This window comes from Peromyscus maniculatus, chromosome X (genome assembly GCF_049852395.1).
Source record: "Peromyscus maniculatus bairdii isolate BWxNUB_F1_BW_parent chromosome X, HU_Pman_BW_mat_3.1, whole genome shotgun sequence".
Taxonomy (NCBI): Eukaryota; Metazoa; Chordata; class Mammalia; order Rodentia; family Cricetidae; genus Peromyscus; species Peromyscus maniculatus.
In genome coordinates, this window is record NC_134875.1 from 142,008,458 (window position 1) to 142,028,187 (window position 19,730).

Consider the following 19,730-nt stretch of genomic DNA (forward strand, 5'->3'; position numbering starts at 1 on the left):
GGAGAACAATTATGATTCTCTTAACAGGCGCAAAGGAAAAGTACCATAACCAACAAGCAAAAAGAACTCATAGCAGCCAGGTGGGGGGTGGCGCACGCCTTTAATCCCAGTACTTGGGAGGCAGAGCCAGATGGATCTCTGTGAGTTCCAGGCCAGCCTGGTCTACAGAGCGAGATCTAGGACAGGCTCCAAAACTACACAGAGAAACCCTGTCTTGAAAAAGCCTAAAAAAAAAAAAAAAAACCTCATAACAAACTTCAGTTTCCTAAGAATTTAAAGAAGGTTGTTAAAATACCATGGTTTCAGACTGCACACCTAATGGGGAAATACTGAATGCTTCTTGTGCTGGTTAGCTTTTGTCAAGATACAAACTAGTCACCTGGAAAGAGAGAACTTCAATTAAGGAATTGCCTCTAGCACACTGGCCTGTGGGCATGTCTGTGGGGCATTTTCTTGGTTAGTGATTGATCTGGGAGGGCTCAGACCATTGTGGGAAGTGCCACCCGTGGTATTAGAAAGCAAGTGGAGCAAGCCATGGCTGGTAAGTGGTCTCTGCTTTAGCTCCTGCTTCTATGTTCCTATCCTGACCTCCCTCAGTGATGGCCCTGGAAGTGGAAGACAAAATAAACCTCTCCCTCCTCAAGCTGTTTTTGGCCAGAGTATATTACAGCAGCAGGAAAGCAAAGGAGAACACTTCCTGAGATTGGGAACACGACTAGGCTGCCCACTGCAATCAGTTTTCTTCAAACTGTACTGAAAGTCTTGGCCAGTGCAAGAACAATATAAAAAAGGCTCAAGATAAAAATTGCAGTACAGGGCGTGGGATACCTCCCTATGAGATTTTGGTCAAGGAAGCTCCAGTGTCTCCAAAATAACACAGGCTATCGCTCTTGTACTTGACTCTCCACTGGAACTATCCAGTAAGGTTCTACCACACACTTTCGTTGCAGGGCATAGAGAAATCAGTCTCACACTGAACAGGAAACGTCTTCCTCCTTTCTGGCTGGTTTTCATACTGCCAGAAGGTGCTCACTTGCCTGGTAGCTGAGGAAAAACCACTATCAATGGTCTTACCAAGTGCTGGACCTTGCATGCTACAATTATGATCTGCCAGGCAAGAAGTACCCATTGGTGCAATAGCGGTACAAATTCTACGGTACAAATTTTAAGCACTTTCTGATTGGACTTGAGGCCTTCTCCATAGCGGGGATTTTCATTCCAGGTACTGTAATTCTGGTCAAAATCCCATGGCTGGGAAGGTCATAGACCCTAAGGTAGATCCTGCTATTGTTATTTTGCTAAATGGTCATGCTTTCTAAATATGATCATATTCTATTGCACATGTATATGGAAGTCTCAAAAATAAAGAAAATTAAGATAAAGAAGAAATTATTTATATTAAACACTATTTTATTTGTATTTCAGTTACACAAAAATAAAGCTCTGATAAAGAGAGAAAAGACATGAGAAAAGTAAGCATGCAAATATTTACAAGTATGACTGAATAGAATATTAAAATGTATTTAAGATGATTAGAATTAGAAAAATTATCAGGGTTATGAGACAGGATTAATACAAAAACTAGGCCTTCCTCCCTTCTAAATGCTCCCAGTAATGAGTTAAAAAGATGAAGAAGAAGACATTATTAAAGTCGTTATTAAAAGTTCTTTGAGGCCGGGCGGTGGTGGTACACGCCTTTAATCCCAGCATTCGGGAGTCAGAGGCAGGCGGATCTCTGTGAGTTCAAGGCCAGCCTGGTCTCCAAAGCGAGTTCCAGGAAAGGCGCAAAGCTACACAGAGAAACCCTGTCTCGAAAAACCAAAAAAAAAAAAAAAAAAAAAAAAAAAAAAAAAAAAAGTTCTTTGAGAATTTCACACATGAATACAATGAAATATGATATCTACCCCTCTCCCCCTTTTTCTCTCCTACTCTCCCAGCACACCACCTAATACCTCCCCCTCCTAACTTCATGCTAGAGTAGTCTAAGTGAGAAGTGTTCCAAATAGGCTCAGGTATTTGAACATTTGTTTCCCCGGTTGGTGGCACTGTTTGCGGAGACTGAGGTGGTGCAAACTTGCTGGAGGAAGTATGCCACTGGAGGTGGGCTTTGTGATGAAAAGTGTCGTGCCATTTCTAGGTCATTATCTCTGCTTCATGCTTATTATTCAAGATGTCAGCTCTCAGCTTCCTGTTTCTGCCACCATGTCTGCTGCTTGCTACCATACCTCTACCTCACCATTATGGACTTTTGTCCTTCCGGATCCATAAGCCAAAAATAAATTTTTTCTTCCTTAAGTTGCCTTTGGTCATGGTGTTTTATCATATAAATAGAAAAGTAGCACACAAAACACACACAGAGACACACACACGAACACACACGCATACACACACACACATACACACTCATGCACACATTCCTTGGCTGGAGGGGTATATGTGTGTGTGATAAAGATGTCCCATTGAGGGATGAACACTCACTCAGGTCTTTTCTTCTCGGCACTCAGACCAGTTAGGCATCTCTGCACTGACTGTAGCCCACTGCAAAAGGAAGCTTCTCTCACCAAAGTGAGAGCACTCTAGGTCTGTAGGTATTTATAGATAAATAAAAATATTTAGAACACAAATTGACAGCATGGTGATTGGCAACATAATAATAGAAGATTCTACCATTGGATCCAACACTGCTCCAACCATGGGCTTAATTTTTTTTATTAGTTCTTTGTGAGTTTCATACAACATGTTTTGATTATATTTACCCTGCCTCAATTTTTCCGGAATCCACCACCTCTCCCCTATCCACCCAACTTTGTATCCTTTTAAAAAACATTCCTCAAGACCAATCTGTGCTGCCCAATGAATTATTCTTGGAGTGTGTAGTCTTTCACTAGAGTGTAGTTGACTAACTAGGGGTAACACACTTAGAGAAAACCGTTTCCCCTCTTTCAGAAGCTAATAGTAAGGGGTTCTCCCTTAGGGCCTATGACCTGTCTAGTCACAGGTTGTTGGCCTGATAATGGTCCTATATATGGGTTTCATCTTGTGGAGTGGGACTTATATCCAATGAGAAATTGGTTGGTTATTCCCATGATGTTGATGTCATAATTGCACTAACGGACATGTCTTTTCAGGCCAGTTATTATTGTAGCTGACAGGATTCACAGCTGAGTGTGATCGAGAATTGCTTTTCTACTCTGGTAGTACGCATCATCTTGAAAGCTAGCCAACAGGGATGAAGCTTTCAGGTTAGTAACATCTTTATGTTCAATGACTCAAGTATGTGGTATCTTTAGCAACAGGATCTTACTGTCAAGTTCTGGGGTGTAACCAAGAGCAATGGCAATGGCCTGTATTGCTTTGGGAGGGTGGTCTATGGGACCTCACTGGCTAACAACTCTGAATCAGTTCTTATCACAACATTTTTTTCTTTTTTAGTTTGTGTGCATGTGTTTATTTTTTAAATTTTTGTTTAAAAATTATTTCCATACAATATATTTTGATCATATTATCTCCCATCCCCCAGCTCTTCCCATATTGTCCCCACATCCTTAACCACACAACTTCATGTGCTCTCTCAAAAAAAAACCAAAACAACCCAGGAAAATCAAAAAACAAAAAATCAAAACAGACAAAGAAGAAAATCAACAAGAGAAAATCCAAACCACATCAGTACAAAATCCAAAACAAAATACACACAAAAAATCATGGAGTTCATTTTGTGTTGGCCAACTATTCCTGAGCATGGGGCCTGCCCTGAAGTGTGGTTGATATTCCCAGTAACACTCCATTGAAGAAAGCTGATTTTCCCCTTCCCAACAGGTATTGACTACAAATTGTTTCTTGGTTATGGGTGGGATTTTGTATCCACTTCCCTTCTCAGTGCTGAAATTTTGTCTGGTTTGAACTTGTGTAGGTCCTGTGCATGCTGTCACAGTCTCTGTGAGTTCATATGTGGGTCAATTCTGTTGTGGCTGTTTCTTAGGAGTCATCTACCATCCCTAGCTCTTGTAATCTTCCCTCCTTTTCTTTCCCGTAGATCACTGATCCTTAAGAGTTTTAATAAAGACATCCCTTTTAGGGCTAAGTGCTCCAAAGCCTCTCTCTGTACATTGTCCCATAGTAGATCTCTTTGTTAATTACTATCTATGGCAAGAAGAAGCTTTTCTAATGAGGACTGAGTGATACTGTGCCCTATGACTATAGCAACATGTCATTAAGAATCATTTGATTGCTATGTTCATTTAGCAGAATGATAGCAGTAACCTCTGGTTATTTGCATGGAAACACACATATAGAAAACCTAAAAGCTAGCATCATCTTGCAAGAGAAAAGTTGCAATATTGGTTTTGTTTTGTCTTTTTTTTCTCCAGTCTGGAGTACCTTAGTCAGAATGATTTTTTCCTAGCTCCATCCATTAACCTTCAAATTTCATAATTTCATTTTTCTTAACAAATGAATAGTATTCTGTTGCGTAAATGTACCACATTTTATTATCCATTCATCAGTTGATGGGCATCTAGGTTGTTTCCAATTTCTGGCTATTATGAATAGTGCGGCAATGAACATGCATGAGCAATTATCTCTGTAGTAGGATGTAGAGTCCTTTGGGTATGTGCCCAAGAGTGTTAGAGCTGAGCTTGTGGTAGATTGATTTTCAGCTTTTTGAGAAACCTCCACACTCATTTCCATAGTGGCCATACTAGTTTGCACTCTCACCAATAATGGGTAAATGCTTCCTTTCCCCTGCATTCAAACTAGCGTGTGCTGCCATTTGTTTTATCGATCTTGGCCATTCTGACTGGGGTAAGATAAAATCTCAAAGCCATTTTAATTTGCATTTCCCTGATGGCAGAGGATGTTGAACATTTCTTTAAGTGTTTCTTAGCCATTTGAGTCTCATCTTTGGAGAACTCCGTGTTTAATTCTACATCCCATTTTTAAATTGGGCTATTTGTTTTCTTGATGTTCAGGGCTTTTTTCCTCCTTTGTTTACTCTAGATATTAACCTTATACCAGATGTATAATTGGTAAAGCTCTTTTCCCATTCTGTAGGCTGCCACATTGGTGGAATGATAGTGTCCTTTGCTGTATAGAAGCTTTTTTAGCTTCATTAGGCTCCATTTGTTAATTGTTGGGCTTAATGCCTGTGCTATCAATGTCCTGTTCAGAAATTCCTTTCCCATGCCATTGAGTTCAAGCTTATTCGCTGCTCTCTTTTCTATCAGTTTCAGAGTATCTGATCTTATGTTGAGGTCCTTGACCCACTTGGAGTTGAGTTTTTTGCAGTGATAAGTATGGATTTATTTGCATTTTTCTATATGCAGCTGTCCAGTTGGACCAGTGCCATTTGTTGAAGATTCTGTCTTTTCCCCAGTGTGTATTTTTGGCTTCTTTTTAAAAATCAGGTGTCTATAGGTGTATGAAATTATGCCTGAGTCTTCAATTCTATTCCACTGATCAATGTGTCTTGTTTTTTTATTATCACATTATAATGCTATTTTATTACTATAGTTCTATAGTTTGAAATCTGGGATGATGATAACCCCAGCAATTCTTTTATTATTGAGGATAATTTTATTTAACCTATTTTTGCTGTGTTTCTGTAAGAATTTGAAGATTTTTTTAAATTTATGTGAAGAGATGTGTTGAAATATTGATGAGGATGGCACTGAATCTATAGATTGCTTTTGGTAGGCTGGCCATATTTACAATATTAATCCTATAGGTCCATGAACATGGGAGATCTTCCATCTTCATGTGTCTTCTTCAATTTCTTTCTTCAGTGTCTTAAAATTTTTATTATATAAGTCTTTCATTGCTTGATTAGAGTTATCCCAAGTTATATTATTTTTTTTGACACTCTTGTGAAAGCACCATTTTTTCTGATTTCTTTCTCATTTTGTGTTTAATTTTTATATAGGAGGACTACTGATTTTTATGCATTAATTTTGTACCCTGCTACTTTTCTGACAGTGCTTATCAGTTGTAGAAGTTTCCTGGTAGAGTCTTTTGGGTCCTTTATGTGTAAAATCATATCTTCTGCAAATAAAGATACTTTGACTTCTTCCTTTCCAATTTGTATCTCTTGATTTCTTTCAGCTGTCCAATTGCTCTAGCAATGAGTATATCCAACAGGTATGGAGAGAGTGGACATCCTTGTTTTGTTTATGATTTTAGCAGAATTGCCTTGAGTTCTTCATTTAGGATGCTGTTGGCTATGGGCTTGCTGTAAACTCCCTTTATTATGTTAAGGTATGTCTCTTGTATCCTCAAGTCTCTCTAAGGTTTTTATCATGATGGGATGTTGGATGTTGTCAAAGATCTTTTCTCCATCCAATAAGAAGATCATGTGGTTTTTGTCTTTTAGTCTGTTTATGTGGTAAGTTATGTTTATTGATTTATGAATGTTGAATTATCTTTGCATCTTTGGGATGAAGCCAACTTGATGGTGGTGGATTGTGGGAGCCCATTCTTGGGTTCCTCGTGGCTTTACCCAGCAGGTCCGAATAGAGGATGATCAGGACCACGGGCCTGAGTGCAGGTGTCTGAGATGGTCTGCACTTGGCTGTGCTGGGGGAGGAGGTCTTTTGCTCCACCCCTTGGCGTCTCTATAAAAACCCTGGGGTAGAGACAGTCGGGGCCGTTGGAATAGGTTCCAGGCCCTCTCGAGGCTATCCTTTATTTTCTATCTGTTTATCTCTGCAAGATTCTCCACTATAAATCCTTCTATCTAATATTTCCTGCTGCTCGCACTCAAGAAAACTCTGGGGAACTGTGGGGGTGGTGGATAAACACCCCACAGTGGATAATCTTTTTTCCCCTTTTATTGAAAATAGATTTTTTTCTCACATAATATAACCTGATTAAGGTTTCCCCTCCCTCTACCTCTCCCAGTTCCTCCCTACCTCTGCTCCCATCTGGATCCACTCCCTTTTTGTCTCTAACTAGAAAAAAACCAGGCTTCTAAGGGATAATAATAAAATAAAATAAGATAAAATGAAAGAAAAAGTAATGCATCGGAATTGGACAAAATAGAAAAAGAGAAGGAAAAGAGTCCTGGAGAAGGTACAAGATTCAGGGACTCACTTGTTTGCACACTCAGGAGTCCCATTAAAACACTAAACTGGAGGCCACAATATGTATGCTAAGGACCTGGTGTGGACTCATGCAAGCCCTGTGCAGTCTACCTCAGTCTCTGAGTTCACATGAGCTTTGCTCATGTTGATTTAGAGGGCCTCGTTTTCTTGGTGTCCTCCATTCCCTCTAGCTCTTACAGTCTTTCTGTCTCCCCTTCTGCAAGGTTCACTGAGCCCTGAGGGGAGGGATTTGATGGAGACATCCCATTTAGAGCTGAGTGTTCCAAGGTCTCCCACTCTCTGCACAATATCTGCCTGTGGTTCTTGTATTTGTTCCCATCTGCTGCAGGAGGAAGCTTCTCTGATGATGGCTGAGCAAGGCATTGGTCTGAGTATAGCAGAATGTCATTAGGAGTCATTTTATTGTTACTTTCCTTTAGTAGAACTATAGTATTTGGTTTTGCCTCAAGTCCCTGGGCTATCTAGTCTGAGGTTCTTGGTCACACAAGCTGTGTTGGGTATGGGTTCCATCTCGTGGAGTGGGCCTTATGTCAGATCAGATATTGGTTGGTTACTCTCACAAGCTTTGTGCTACAATTGCCCTAGCATATCTTGCAGGCAGTACACCATTGTAGATAAAGGGTTTGTGGCTTCTTGTGTTTCTCTTTTGAAAGCATGCAGAGTATGTGCCTGTACCAAAGAGGGGGGTGAAGGCTCTATGTAGGCACCAGCTTGACTTCTCCTTGTTCAATGAGTTGTGCTAAGTGTTGTCTTTAACAATAGGACCTTGCCGGCAGTTTTTGGAGAGTAACCTATAGTCTTGGCAATAGTCTGTGTTGTTTGGGGATTCTCATGGGACCCCTTTGACCAATAACTCAATTACATGTAACTCAATCCTGGGACTGGAAGCTTCATTTGGTGACAAGAGATGTCCAACTGGTGCTCTGTCTCCCTCATCATTTGGCAATTTCACTTAGATCACCTTCATATATGTATATATTTTAGGAAGCTTCTACTGTATTAGGTTTTCTTACTACTCCACTAATGGCACTTAATTTTAGCTGTCTCTCCCTGTATTTCCTTCTTCATCCCACTCACTCCTGCCCCTTGCCAACTTGATCCTCCCATTTCAGCAACCACCATCCATCTATAACTATATATTCTATTTCCCTTTCGTAGGGAGATCTATCTGTTCCTTCCCTCAGTCCCTTACTCTATATATAACCCCTGTGGTTCTCTGGAGTATAGCTTGGTTATCGTTGACCTGACAGCTACTGTCCACATATAAGTGATTACATGCCATAGTTGTCTTTCTGGGTCTCTCACTCAGAATGGTTTTTTCTAGTTCTTTTTATTTACATGTGAATTTCATGATTTCATTAAAAATGGCTGAGTAATATTCCATTGTGTAAATGTACCACATTTTAAAAATCAATTCGTCTAGATTGTTGTCAATTTCTGGCTATTATGGATAGAACATCGATGAATATGGTTAAGCAACTGTCTCTGTGGTAGGATGAAGCATCCTTTGGGTATATGCTCAAGAGTGGTATAACTGCATCTTGATGTAGATCAATTCCCATCTTCCTGAGGATCTGCCACACTAATTTCTATAGTGGCTGTACAAGTTTTCACTCCAACCACCAATGGGTGAATGTTCCCCTTACTCCACATCCTTGTTGGCATGAGCTGTCACTTGTGTTATTGATCTTAGCCATTTTGACAGGTGTAAGATGAAATCTCAAGGAAGTTTTGATTTTCATTTCCCTGACAGATAAGGATATTGAACATTTCTTAGCCATTTGAGTTTCCTCTCTTTAGATCTATACCTCATTTTAAAATATTTTTTGACACATAGTTTTCTGAATTTGTTATATATTTTGGATATTAGCCCTCTATCAGATGTGTAGCTGGTAAATTTTCTCCCCATTTTGTAGTCTACTACTTTGTCTGAATATTGGTGACTTTTGCTGTGCAGAAGCTTCTCAGTTTCATGAGGTTCCATTTATTAGTTGTTGATCTTAGTGTCTGTGCTACTGGTGTTCTGTTCAGAAAGTCTTTTCCTGTGCCAATGCATTCAAGGCTATTCCCCTCTATCTCCTCTATCAGGTTCATTTTATCTGGTTTTATGTTGAGGTCTTTGGTCTATTTGGAGTTGAGTTTTGTGCAGAGTGATAAATATGAATCAATTGGATTGTTCTACATGCAGCCATCTTAGTTGGACTATCATCATTTGCTGAAGATGCTGTCTTTTCTCCAGTGTGTATTTTTGGCTTCTTGGTAAATAATTAGGTGTCTATAGTGTGTGAATTTAAGTCTAGAACTTCAATTCAATTCCATTGACTGATATACCTGTTTTTAATGCCACTACCATGCTGTTTTTAATACTATAGCTCTGTAGTAACATTTGAGGTCAGAGATGGTGATACCTCCAACACTCCTTACATTATTCAGGATTGTTTTAGCTGTCCTAGGTTTTTTGTTTTTCCATATGAAACTGAAAATTGTCCTTTCAAGATCTATGAACAATTGTGTTGAAATTTTGATGGAGACTGCATTGAATCTATAGATTACTTTTGGTTGGGTGGCCATTTTTACTTTATTTATCCTACCAATCCATAAGCATGGGAGATCTTTCCACATTCTTACATCTTCTTCAATTTCTTTTTTTAATATATTAAAATTTTGTCACATAAGTCTTTCACTTGCTTGGTTAGAGTTATCCCAAGATATTTTATATTATTTGTGACTATTTTGGAAGTTGTTGTTTTCCTGATTTCTTTCTTGATCCATTTGTCATTTGTATATAGGAGGGCTACTGATTTTTGTGAGTTAATTTTATAATTAACTAGCTAGCCACCTTGGCTGAAAGTGTTTATCAGCTTTAGGAGTTTTCTGATAGAACTTTTAGGGTCACTTGTCTATGCTCGCATAACCTCTGTAAATAAAGATACTGTGACTTCGTCCTTTCCTATTCTATCCCCTTGATATCCTGCAGTCGTCTGATTGCTTTAGCTAAGACTTCAAGTACTATAATGAATAGATATGGAGAGAGTGAACTTCCTTGTCTTGTTCCTGATTTTAGTGGAATTGCTTAGTGGAGTTTCTATTCATTTATGTTGGTGTTGGCTATGGGTTTGCTGTGAACTGCCTTTTATGTTGAGATATGTCCCTTGTTTCCCTAATATCTCCAGGACTTTTTATCATGAAGGGCTGTTGGATTTTATCAGAGGTCCGTTCTGCATCTAATGAGATGATCATGTGGTTTTTGTCTTTCAGTATGTTTATATTTCATATTTTTCCTATTTCTTTGAGTTCAGTACAGAGTTTGATCTTTTTCTTTCCATTCAATCTTTTTAGAGTTTATTTCTTCTTGTTCTTCTAGAGCTTTCAAGTGTGTCATTAAGTTATTAATATGGGATCTCTCCAGTTTTTTTTTAATGTGGGCACTTAATGATATGAATTTTACTCTTAGAACTTACTTCATTTTGTCCTTAAGGTTTGGGTATATTGCGTTTTCATTTTCATTCAATTTAAAAATGCTTTTTAATTTCCTTCTTGATTTTTGTCTTAACACAGTTTTCATTTAGTGGTGATTTGTTCAGTTTTCATGAGTTTGTATACTTTCTGCTGTGTCTACTCTTGTTGATATCCAGCTTTAGTCCAGGTGGTATGGGCATTATGGGTATAATTCAGGGTATTATTTCAAAAATTAAAAAAAATATATGTTGAGACTTGCTTTGTGTCCTAATATGTGGTTAGTTTTTTAGTATGTTCCATGGGCTGCTGAGAAGAAAGTATGTTCTTTTGTGTTTGGGTAGAATGTTCTTTAGGCGTCTGTTAGGTATCTTTGATTTATTAATATTATTTAATGCCATGATTTCTCTGTTTGTTTTGTCAAGATGATCAGTCTATTGGCATGAGTGAGGTACTGAAGTCTCCCACTATCAGTGGGTGAGGGTCAATATGTGATTTAAGCAGTAGTTGTGTTTCTTTTACAAATTTGGTTGCCCTTGGGTTTGGTGAATAGATGTTAAGAATTGCAATGTCCTTGGATTTTTTTCCTTTGATGAGTATGTAGTATCCTTCACTATCTCTTCTGATTAGTTTTGGTTTGAAGTCTATTTTGTTAGATACTAAAATGGCTACATCAGTTTGCTTCTTAGGTCCATTTGCTTGGGATATCTTTTCCTAACTCTTTACTCTGAGGTAATATCTATCCTTGATGTTGAGGTATGTTTCTTGGATGCAGCAGATGGATAGATCCTGTTTTCGAATTCACTCTGTTAGTCTGTGTCTTGGGCAATTGAGAATGGGCAGTGTTTATTTATTTCTATTATTTTGTTTTTGTGTTGTGGACTTTTCTTCCCCTCTTTTGATTTACTGTTCTTGGATTATTTATTCTTTGTGGACTCTTGGGTATAGTTAGATTCTTAAGACTAAAATTTTCCTTCTAGCATCTTCTACAGAGATGGATTGGTAGATAGAAATTTTTTAAATTTGGTTTGATCTTGGAATGTTTTTCTTTCTCTGTTAATTGTGACCAGTTGTTTTTCTGGGTACAGTAGTCTGGACTTGCATCTGTGGTCTCTCAGAGCTTGTAGAACATCTGTCTAGGCCCTCCTGGCTTTCAGAGCCTCCATTGAGAAGTCAGATGTAATTCTAATAGGTCTGCTTTTATATATGATTTGGTCTTTTTCCCTTGCAACTTTTAATATCCTTTTTTTTGTTTTGTACATTTAGTGTTTTGATTATTATGTGCTGAGGGGACTTACTTTTCTGGTCCTGTCTATTTGGTGTTCTGTATGCTTCTTGTATAGACATCTCCTTCTTTTTTTTTTTTTTTTTTTTTTTTTTGAGACAGGGTTTCTCTGTGTAGCTTTGCACCTTTCCTGGAACTCACTTGGTAGTCCAGGCTGGCCTCGAACTCACAGAGATCCACCTGCCTCTGCCTCCCGAGTGCTGGGATTAAAGGCGTGCGCCACCACCGCCCGGCGACATCTCCTTCTTTAGGTCAGAAAATTTTTCTTCTATGATCTTGTTGAAAGTATTTTCTGTGTTTTTGAAAATATTTCTGGGTTTCTTTTCTTTCCTCTATACTCATTTGTAAGTTTAGTCTTTTTTATAGTGTCCCAGATTTCCTGGGTATCTTGTACCTGCAATTTTTTTATTTAACATTTTCTTTTTCTTACCTATCCATTTCTTTTTTTTTCCATCTACAAACGTTTTGTAATTTATTCTTCTCTCATACAATACATCTCTACCACAGTTTCCCCTCCCACCATTCCTCCCAGTCCTTTCCCTCCACCTACCCTTTCCCCAAGATCCACTCCTCCTCCTTCATTTCCCTTCAGGAAAGAGCAGGCCTCCCAGGGTATCAACTGAAACACTGCATAACAAGTTACAAGACTAGGTACAAAGTATCAAGTATCTAGTATCAAGGCTGAACAAGGTAACCCAGTAGGAACAAAAAGATCCCAGGAGCAGACAAAAGAGTCAGAGACACCCCTCACTTGCACTGTTAGGAGTCCCACAAGAATACCAAGCTGGCCGGGCGGTGGTGGCGCACGCCTTTAATCCCAGCACTCGGGAGGCAGAGCCAGGCGGATCGCTGTGAGTTCGAGGCCAGCCTGGGCTACCAAGTGAGCTCCAGGAAAGGCGCAAAACTACGCAGAGAAACCCTGTCTCGAAAAAACCAAAAAAAAAAAAAAAAAAAAAAAGAATACCAAGCTGCACAATCATAACATATATGCAGAGGACATAGCAGAGACTCATGAAGGTTCTGTGGTTGTCGCTTCAGTCTCTGTGAGCCCCTATGAGCCCTACTTAGTTTATTCTGTGGGCTGTGTTCTCCTGATGTCCTTGACCTCTCTGGCTCCTACAGTCTTTCCTCCCACTCTTCTGTGGGGTTCTCCGAGCTCTACCCAGTGCTTGGCTGTGGGTCTCTGCACCTGTTCCCATCAGTTGCTGGATGAAGCCTCTCTGTTGACAATTGGGCTAGGCACCATTCTGTGAGTATAGCAGAATATCATTAGGAATCACCTCATTGACTTTTTCTTTCTGGCCAGTTATATTTGGTTCTATCCTAGGACTCTAGGCTATCTAGCCTCTGGTTCCTGGCCCTTCAGGCAGTGTCATGAGTGGGATCCCTCTCATGGCATGGGTCTCAGGCTGGACCAATTATTGGTTGGCCACTCCCACAAGTTCTGTGCTACTTTTACCCCAGCCATCTTGTAGACAGGACAAATTGTAGGTTGAAGGTTTTGTGGCTGGGTTGGTGTCCCAGTCCCACCACTGAGATCCTTGCCTGGCTACAGAAGATGGTCTGTTTAGGCTCTGTATCTCCCATTACTAGGGGTTCTCTCTAGGGTCACCCTCATAGATTCTAGGGAGTTTCCACTACACTAGGTTTCTACTGCCTGATCCCTCCTGTTCCCATCTCCACGCATCCCCAGTCCACCTGCAAAATCTATTCTACTTCCCCTTCCCAGGGAGATTCATGCACCCTCACTCCTCACCCCCATTGCCATGTTCCCATCCCCAACTCAGGCAGATATCCCCTGCTCAAGTGCAGCCCACATCAGTCAGAAGAACAGGTAGGCAAACTCAGAGAGAGATTTCCTGCTGGACTAGAGGCAACACCTCCTACCACCAGAATTCCAGACAGTTTCCCTGTCCACTGATCTCCTATACTTTCTCAGTTCCTCCTTCTGACACTATTCCCAATCCTCCTTCCCCTCCCCTTTGCCATATCCAAGGTCCAACTCAGACCTCTGATAAGAGACCCCCCAGCTCAAACAGAGACCAGGTAGGCCTCTAGCCTATGGACCTCCCCCACTCTCACAGTACCCCCTCCCTATTCCTAATCCTCTCTCCACTCCTTGTCACCTTGTCTCAGCCCCCAAGTTGGGTAGAGACTTTCTGCTCAACCACAGGCCACGCAGATAAGAAGACCGGAGAGGAAACAGAAACCAAGGGGATCTAGGTATCTGGAATTTATGACGCTTGAGGTGTTCCTTTGTGTATGCATCTGGACTTGTCTTTGTTGGGTGGGTGTTTTGTTCTTTTGTTGCTGCTGCCTACTCTGGATCCTAGCCAAGTGTAGTGGCTGTGGGCTACTGGTAGAGAGTGTTTCTGTGGGTTGGCAGGTGACACAAAGAAATGAAGATGGTCTAGGGAGACTTGCTGAGAGGGCCTGTGGGAAAGCGCCAGGGAGACCCTGGGTCCACACCCAAGAGGCAGCGAATGAAGGTGAATGGGAGGAAGGGCTCCTGCAGGCAGGCTGCAGCAGGGCTTGAGAGTATTTCTGGAGAGATGGGAATGCATGACAAGATGGATAGTGAAAATCGCCTACTTCCCAGGGATATCAACCCAACACAGCATGACAAGATTCAGGAAGACTAGGTACAAACCCAGGAGTGGATCTGGGGAAGAGAGAAGATGGCAGGGGGAGGTTAGGAGGAGTGCAAGGAGGGGAAGGAGGGGAAACTTGGGTTGGGTTGTATTGCATGAGAGAAGAAAACGAAAATATTGCCTACCTGAGTCCCAACCCCGTGTGGTTACTGAGGGTCCCTGGGTAGAAAGTGTTTCTGCAAGTTGGTGAGTGACCCAAAAGAATGGAGTTGAGCTAGAAGGGATGGCTGAGAGGGTAGCAGGAAATAGCTAGGGGGACCCTGGGTTCACATCAAGAGGTGGAGTCCCATGGGATGGCGGTGAGGTAGTAAGAGGGACTCTTGCAGGCATATTAATGCAGGACTAAGAGCAAGTCAAGAGATACTATAATGAAAGAACTCACCTTATTTTCTTACCTTTCCTCCCTTTCCTTTCCTCCCTCCAACATCTCCTATGACCCCTCTTCTTGCTTCCTCTCAAATTCATTACCTGTTTTCACACACACACACACACACACACACACACACACACACACACACACACACACACTGCTGAGTTTGTTTAGTGTTAATTGTATGTATGTTTCAGGGCTGAGCATTTGGTATTGGATAACCAATTAGGGTGCTCATCTCTTGGGAAATCTAATTCTTCCTCTCTTAGTTGCCTGCATTTCTCTGTCTAGGGGTGGGGCCCCTTGGGATTTCCCCTTTCCGTGTCAGTATGCCTATCAGTATTGTACTTTTTCATGTTTTATTTATACAGCCATATTGTTGATGTATCATGGGTGACACTTCCCTGTCATTTCTGGGTGATACAATCTTTCAGCAGCCTTCCCAGTTCTCTGGTTCTTACAGTCTTTTCTTCCTCACTTCCTCATTGTTATCTTCGTTTTAGGTGTGAGGGATGTGTTATAGTTGGGGCTGGGCACCCTGTGATCAGCTGTTCTCTGCATTTTGACCAGTTATGGATTTTTGTAGTGGTCTCTGTGTGTTGCAAAGAGAAGCTTCTTGGATGAGGGGTGGGGAACTGTACTTTCTGTGGGTATAAGGAAAATATTTAGAATGCAGTTAAGAATTGTCTTGGATCGCATACAGAATGAACAAGTTATTTTTAAGAATATATATGTATATACATATATGCATGCAATAACAATTAGTGAAAAAAGAGGCCATGACTTTCAAGGATAGTGGGGAGGGGTACATAGGAAGGTTTGGATGGAGGAAAGGGAAGGGAGAAATGTTGTAATTAAATTATAATCTCAAAAAAAAAAATAAGCCAGAGTTACGCTGGATTAGTAAAGTGGTGGCAGAAATTTCTTTTTTTTTTTCCCAGAGCTGAGGACCGAACCCAGGGGCCTTGTGCTTGCTAGGCAAGCGCTCTACCACTGAGCTAAATCCCCAACCCCCAGAAATTTCTTTTTAGGATTCACTAACCTCAGGTGGCTGCCTAGGTTTTTAGCACTGGGCATGATTTCCCTCCTGTTTAGCAGACCTTAAGTCCAATTAGACAATTACTGGTTACTACCAAGGTATGTGTGCCACTATTACACATTTGTGGATATCATGCCATGCTGATCACTGTGGTTTATTGGAATAATAGCTGGGTAAGACGGTTCATGTTTTTCTCCTTTGGCAGTTTGCATATCACCTTCTGGTACTATGAAATCTGGTTCTCAGTGAAGAGACTTTCAGATCAGATCCTGCTTCAATCCTCTGAGTCCTGTGTCCAAAGTTCACAGTGTCTTTGGCAATAGGGATTCACTTTCATCTTCTGGGAGACAACCAAGGGCAACAACAATAGTCTATATTGTTTTGGGAGTCTTTTAGACTCTTCTTGTTTATTCTCCTACTTTTGAGCTCTCATCTTTCTGTTTCACAAAATGACTAGGCTATTCAAGATTTTTTCCACACATGTTTTATAACATGAATAAGTTGGTCAATTGCTACCAAATAATGAAAAGACCACAGTGATCTTAATTTGGATTGCATTGAATCTAGAGGACAATGCTGTGTATCTCTACATTCATTTAAATTTGCTTCAGTTTCCTTTAGCTAAGATTTGTAAGGTTTTATGTATGAGTCTTATATATACTTTGTTAAGCTAAATTAGCCACCACTACATATTACATGACTTTGTTCTATAGTAAAAGATACTAGTTTTTATTTAAATTTTAATTGTCTGTGGCTGGCATATACAAATAGAAATGACTTTTTTTATAAGTATCATATACCACATTAGTTATTAGCTCATGTAGTTTTCATTATTTTTATAGAATCACATCTTTTCTGTACATAAGAGCTGTTTTGAGTTTTCTTGCAAACAGCACATAAAATATTGAGTAGAAGTGGCAAAGGCGCACATCCTTGCCTTTTCCTCAATCTGAAGATGGAAAGTATTTACTTTCATTTTAGTTAGTGTTTTAAAAGTCAGTATACAGTTCAAGCTAATCAACTGTCTCACTTATCCAGAGGGCCCGATCCAGTTGGGGGCTCCTCAGCTATTGGTTCATAGTTCATCCAGGCAGTGGGACCAGGACCTGTGCTCATTGCATGAGTTGGCTGTTTGAAACCTGGGGCTTATGCAGGGACACTTGGCTCAGCCTGGGAGGAGGGGACTGGACCTGCCTGGACTGAGTCTATCAGGTTGAACTCAATCCCCAGGGGAGTCTTTGCCCTGGTGGAGATGGGAATGGGGAGTGGGCAGAGGGGATGAGGAGGGGGGAGGACAAGGGAATCCGTGGCTGATATGTAAAATTAAATTATAAAATAAAAAGAAAGCAATATAATAAAAAAAAGTCAGTACACAAAGTAGTGGGTTTTAGTGACTGATTCCCTTCCTACCCAATTAGCCCCTTCTGCATTCATGTCACATGTATTCTCTCACTCTGTCCTCCCCAACCCTCCCTTAAGACCTCTTTCCCCTCCTTTCACGGTCCTTTCTTTAGTTACATGACCTATACTCATCTTTGCAAACTATATTTCAGACGGGCTGTTGGTATTTAGTATATATAAAAGGATTGTAAACATTAACCACCCAAATTCCAAATAGGGCAGTCAATAAATGAGCCATCAATGGAACAGTTTTCAAAAGAAAAAACACAAATGGCTAATAAATATTTTTTTTAAAAAGTATTCACCATCCTCAGCCATCAAAGAAATGCAAATTAAAATTACTTTGAGATTTCATCTTATCCTAGTCAGAATGCCTAGTACTCAGTCTTTTATACTTAAAGATTATGTTAACTTTTGATATTTTATATCATCATATCATTTATCAGCATAAAGATATTTCTCTGTATTCGCAGTTTGCTTGTAATTTATACCATGTTGAATTTTATCAAGTGATTTCATGTATTGACATGCTCATTTTTAGAAGTTTGTGAAGTACAGAAATTAATTTCAAAATGTTCAGCCCATTTTCAAACTACAATATAAACCCCATGAGGCAATAGAATTTTACCTTTTTAAAAAAGATTTATTTATTTAAATAATTTATGTATGAGTACTCTATCTGCATGTATGCCTGCAGGCCAGAAGAGGGTATCAGATCTCATTACAGATGGTTGTGAGTCACCATGTGGTTGCTGGGAATTGAACTCAGGACCTCTGGAAGAGCAGCTAGTGCTCTTAACCTCTAGGCCATCTCTCCAGCGTCAACCCCCCTTTGTTTTTTTTTTCGAGACAGGGTTTCTCTGTGTAGTTTTGGTGTCTGTCCTGGATCTTGCTCTGTAGACCAGGCTGGCCTCAAACTCACAGAGATCCGACTGGCTCTGCCTCCTGAGTGCTGGGATTAAAGGCGTGCGCCACCACCGCCCGGCGACTTTTTTTTGTTTTTGTTTTTGTTTTTGTTTTTCGAGACAGGGTTTCTCTGTGTAGCTTTGCCCCTTTCCTGGAGCTCACTTGGTAGCCTAGGCTGGCCTCGAACTCACAGAGATCCGCCTGGCTCTGCCTCCCGAGTGCTGGGATTAAAGGCGTGCGCCACCACCGCCCGGCACTTTTTTTTTTTTTTAACTTGAATTCAATCTCTTCAATAAATATAGACTGTTGATGTCCATTTTTGATTGATGTTTGTTAGTTATTGCTTTTCAAGGAATTTTCCCATTTCTTCTAAGTATCATTTTCTGGGTAATATTTTAAATAATATCTTCTTATGTTTAATTTAGCAGCTGAAGAATCTATACCTTGAGATTATTGATACTGCTCATTTGTTTTACACACACACACACACACACACACACACACACACACACACACACACACACACCCCAGTTCTTTTCTTTTTCTTTTTTAAACCAGAATCTGTTAAATTTACTGCTCTTTTAAAAAGAACTTACTTTTGCTGGGCAGTGGTGGCGCACGCCTTTAATCCCAGCACTCAGGAGGCAGAGGCAGGCAGATTTCTGGGTTCAAGGCCAGCCTGTTCTACAGAGTGAGTTCCAGGACAGTCAGGGCTTTTACACAGAGAAACCCTGTCTTGAAAAACAAAACAAAAAAGAACTTACTTTTGATTTCATTGATTTAGTCTATCAATTTTTGTCATATCTGCTTAGATGATGTCTGAAAAATACTTATTTTTTATCCTTTTGCTTCTCTTGGGTTCATTCTGACTTTCTCTATATTTAAAACTTTGGTTCCTTTTTATTTTTATTTTGGTTTTGTTTTTATATAATCTGCTGTTTAGCCCAGGCTGCTTAAAATTCACTATGTAACCCAGGATAGACTCAAATTTATAGTCCTCTTCTTTCAGCCTCCCAAGTGCTAGGATTATAGGCATATTCCATTGTTTTCTAATATCTTAAGGTGGAAACTTACCTAATAGTTTTGAGGCCATTATTTTATAAGCATTTAATGACATAAATTTCCCTCTCTGAATGGGTTTTGTTTCACTTCAGAAATTCTCATATATTGTTTTCATTTTCTAACACTTTTAAAATTCTCCTTTGGTCCTAGCAATATTTTAAAAATGACATTTAATATGAACATATTTTGTGATTTTTTTAGGTGTCTTGCTTTGACTAATTTCTGTTTTAATTATTTGTGGTCAGAGAATATATGGTTTTGGTCCCTTTGAAGTTGTTGAGACTGATTTTTATGGCACAGCACATGGTCTGTATTGGTGAACATTTTATTTTTATGTTAGGACAATGTGCATGCTTCTGTTATTAATATACAAATAATATTTACCATAAAATAGTCCACAGTGTTAAGTCTTTTATATATTTCCTGCTTTTTTTGTCTACTTGTATTGGAATAATGCTGGTGTTTC

General features: G+C 39.9%; 1 protein-coding gene across 15 annotated transcripts in view; it reads left to right on the forward strand.

The window, feature by feature from the left end:
- The window catches only part of LOC102923154 (protein FAM156A/FAM156B), a 53,383-nt gene that overhangs the window by 2,456 nt on the left and 31,197 nt on the right, over window positions 1-19,730 (forward strand). For 14 of the 15 annotated variants that reach the window (XM_076562155.1, XM_076562154.1, XM_076562156.1 and 11 more), the window contains exon 3: window positions 3,129-3,242. The gene's annotated coding sequence lies outside the window, so the exon portion shown is untranslated. Of the gene's footprint in view, window positions 1-1,422; window positions 1,473-3,128; window positions 3,243-19,730 lie in introns of those variants that run through there. The other variant, XM_076562159.1, reaches the window with a different exon arrangement.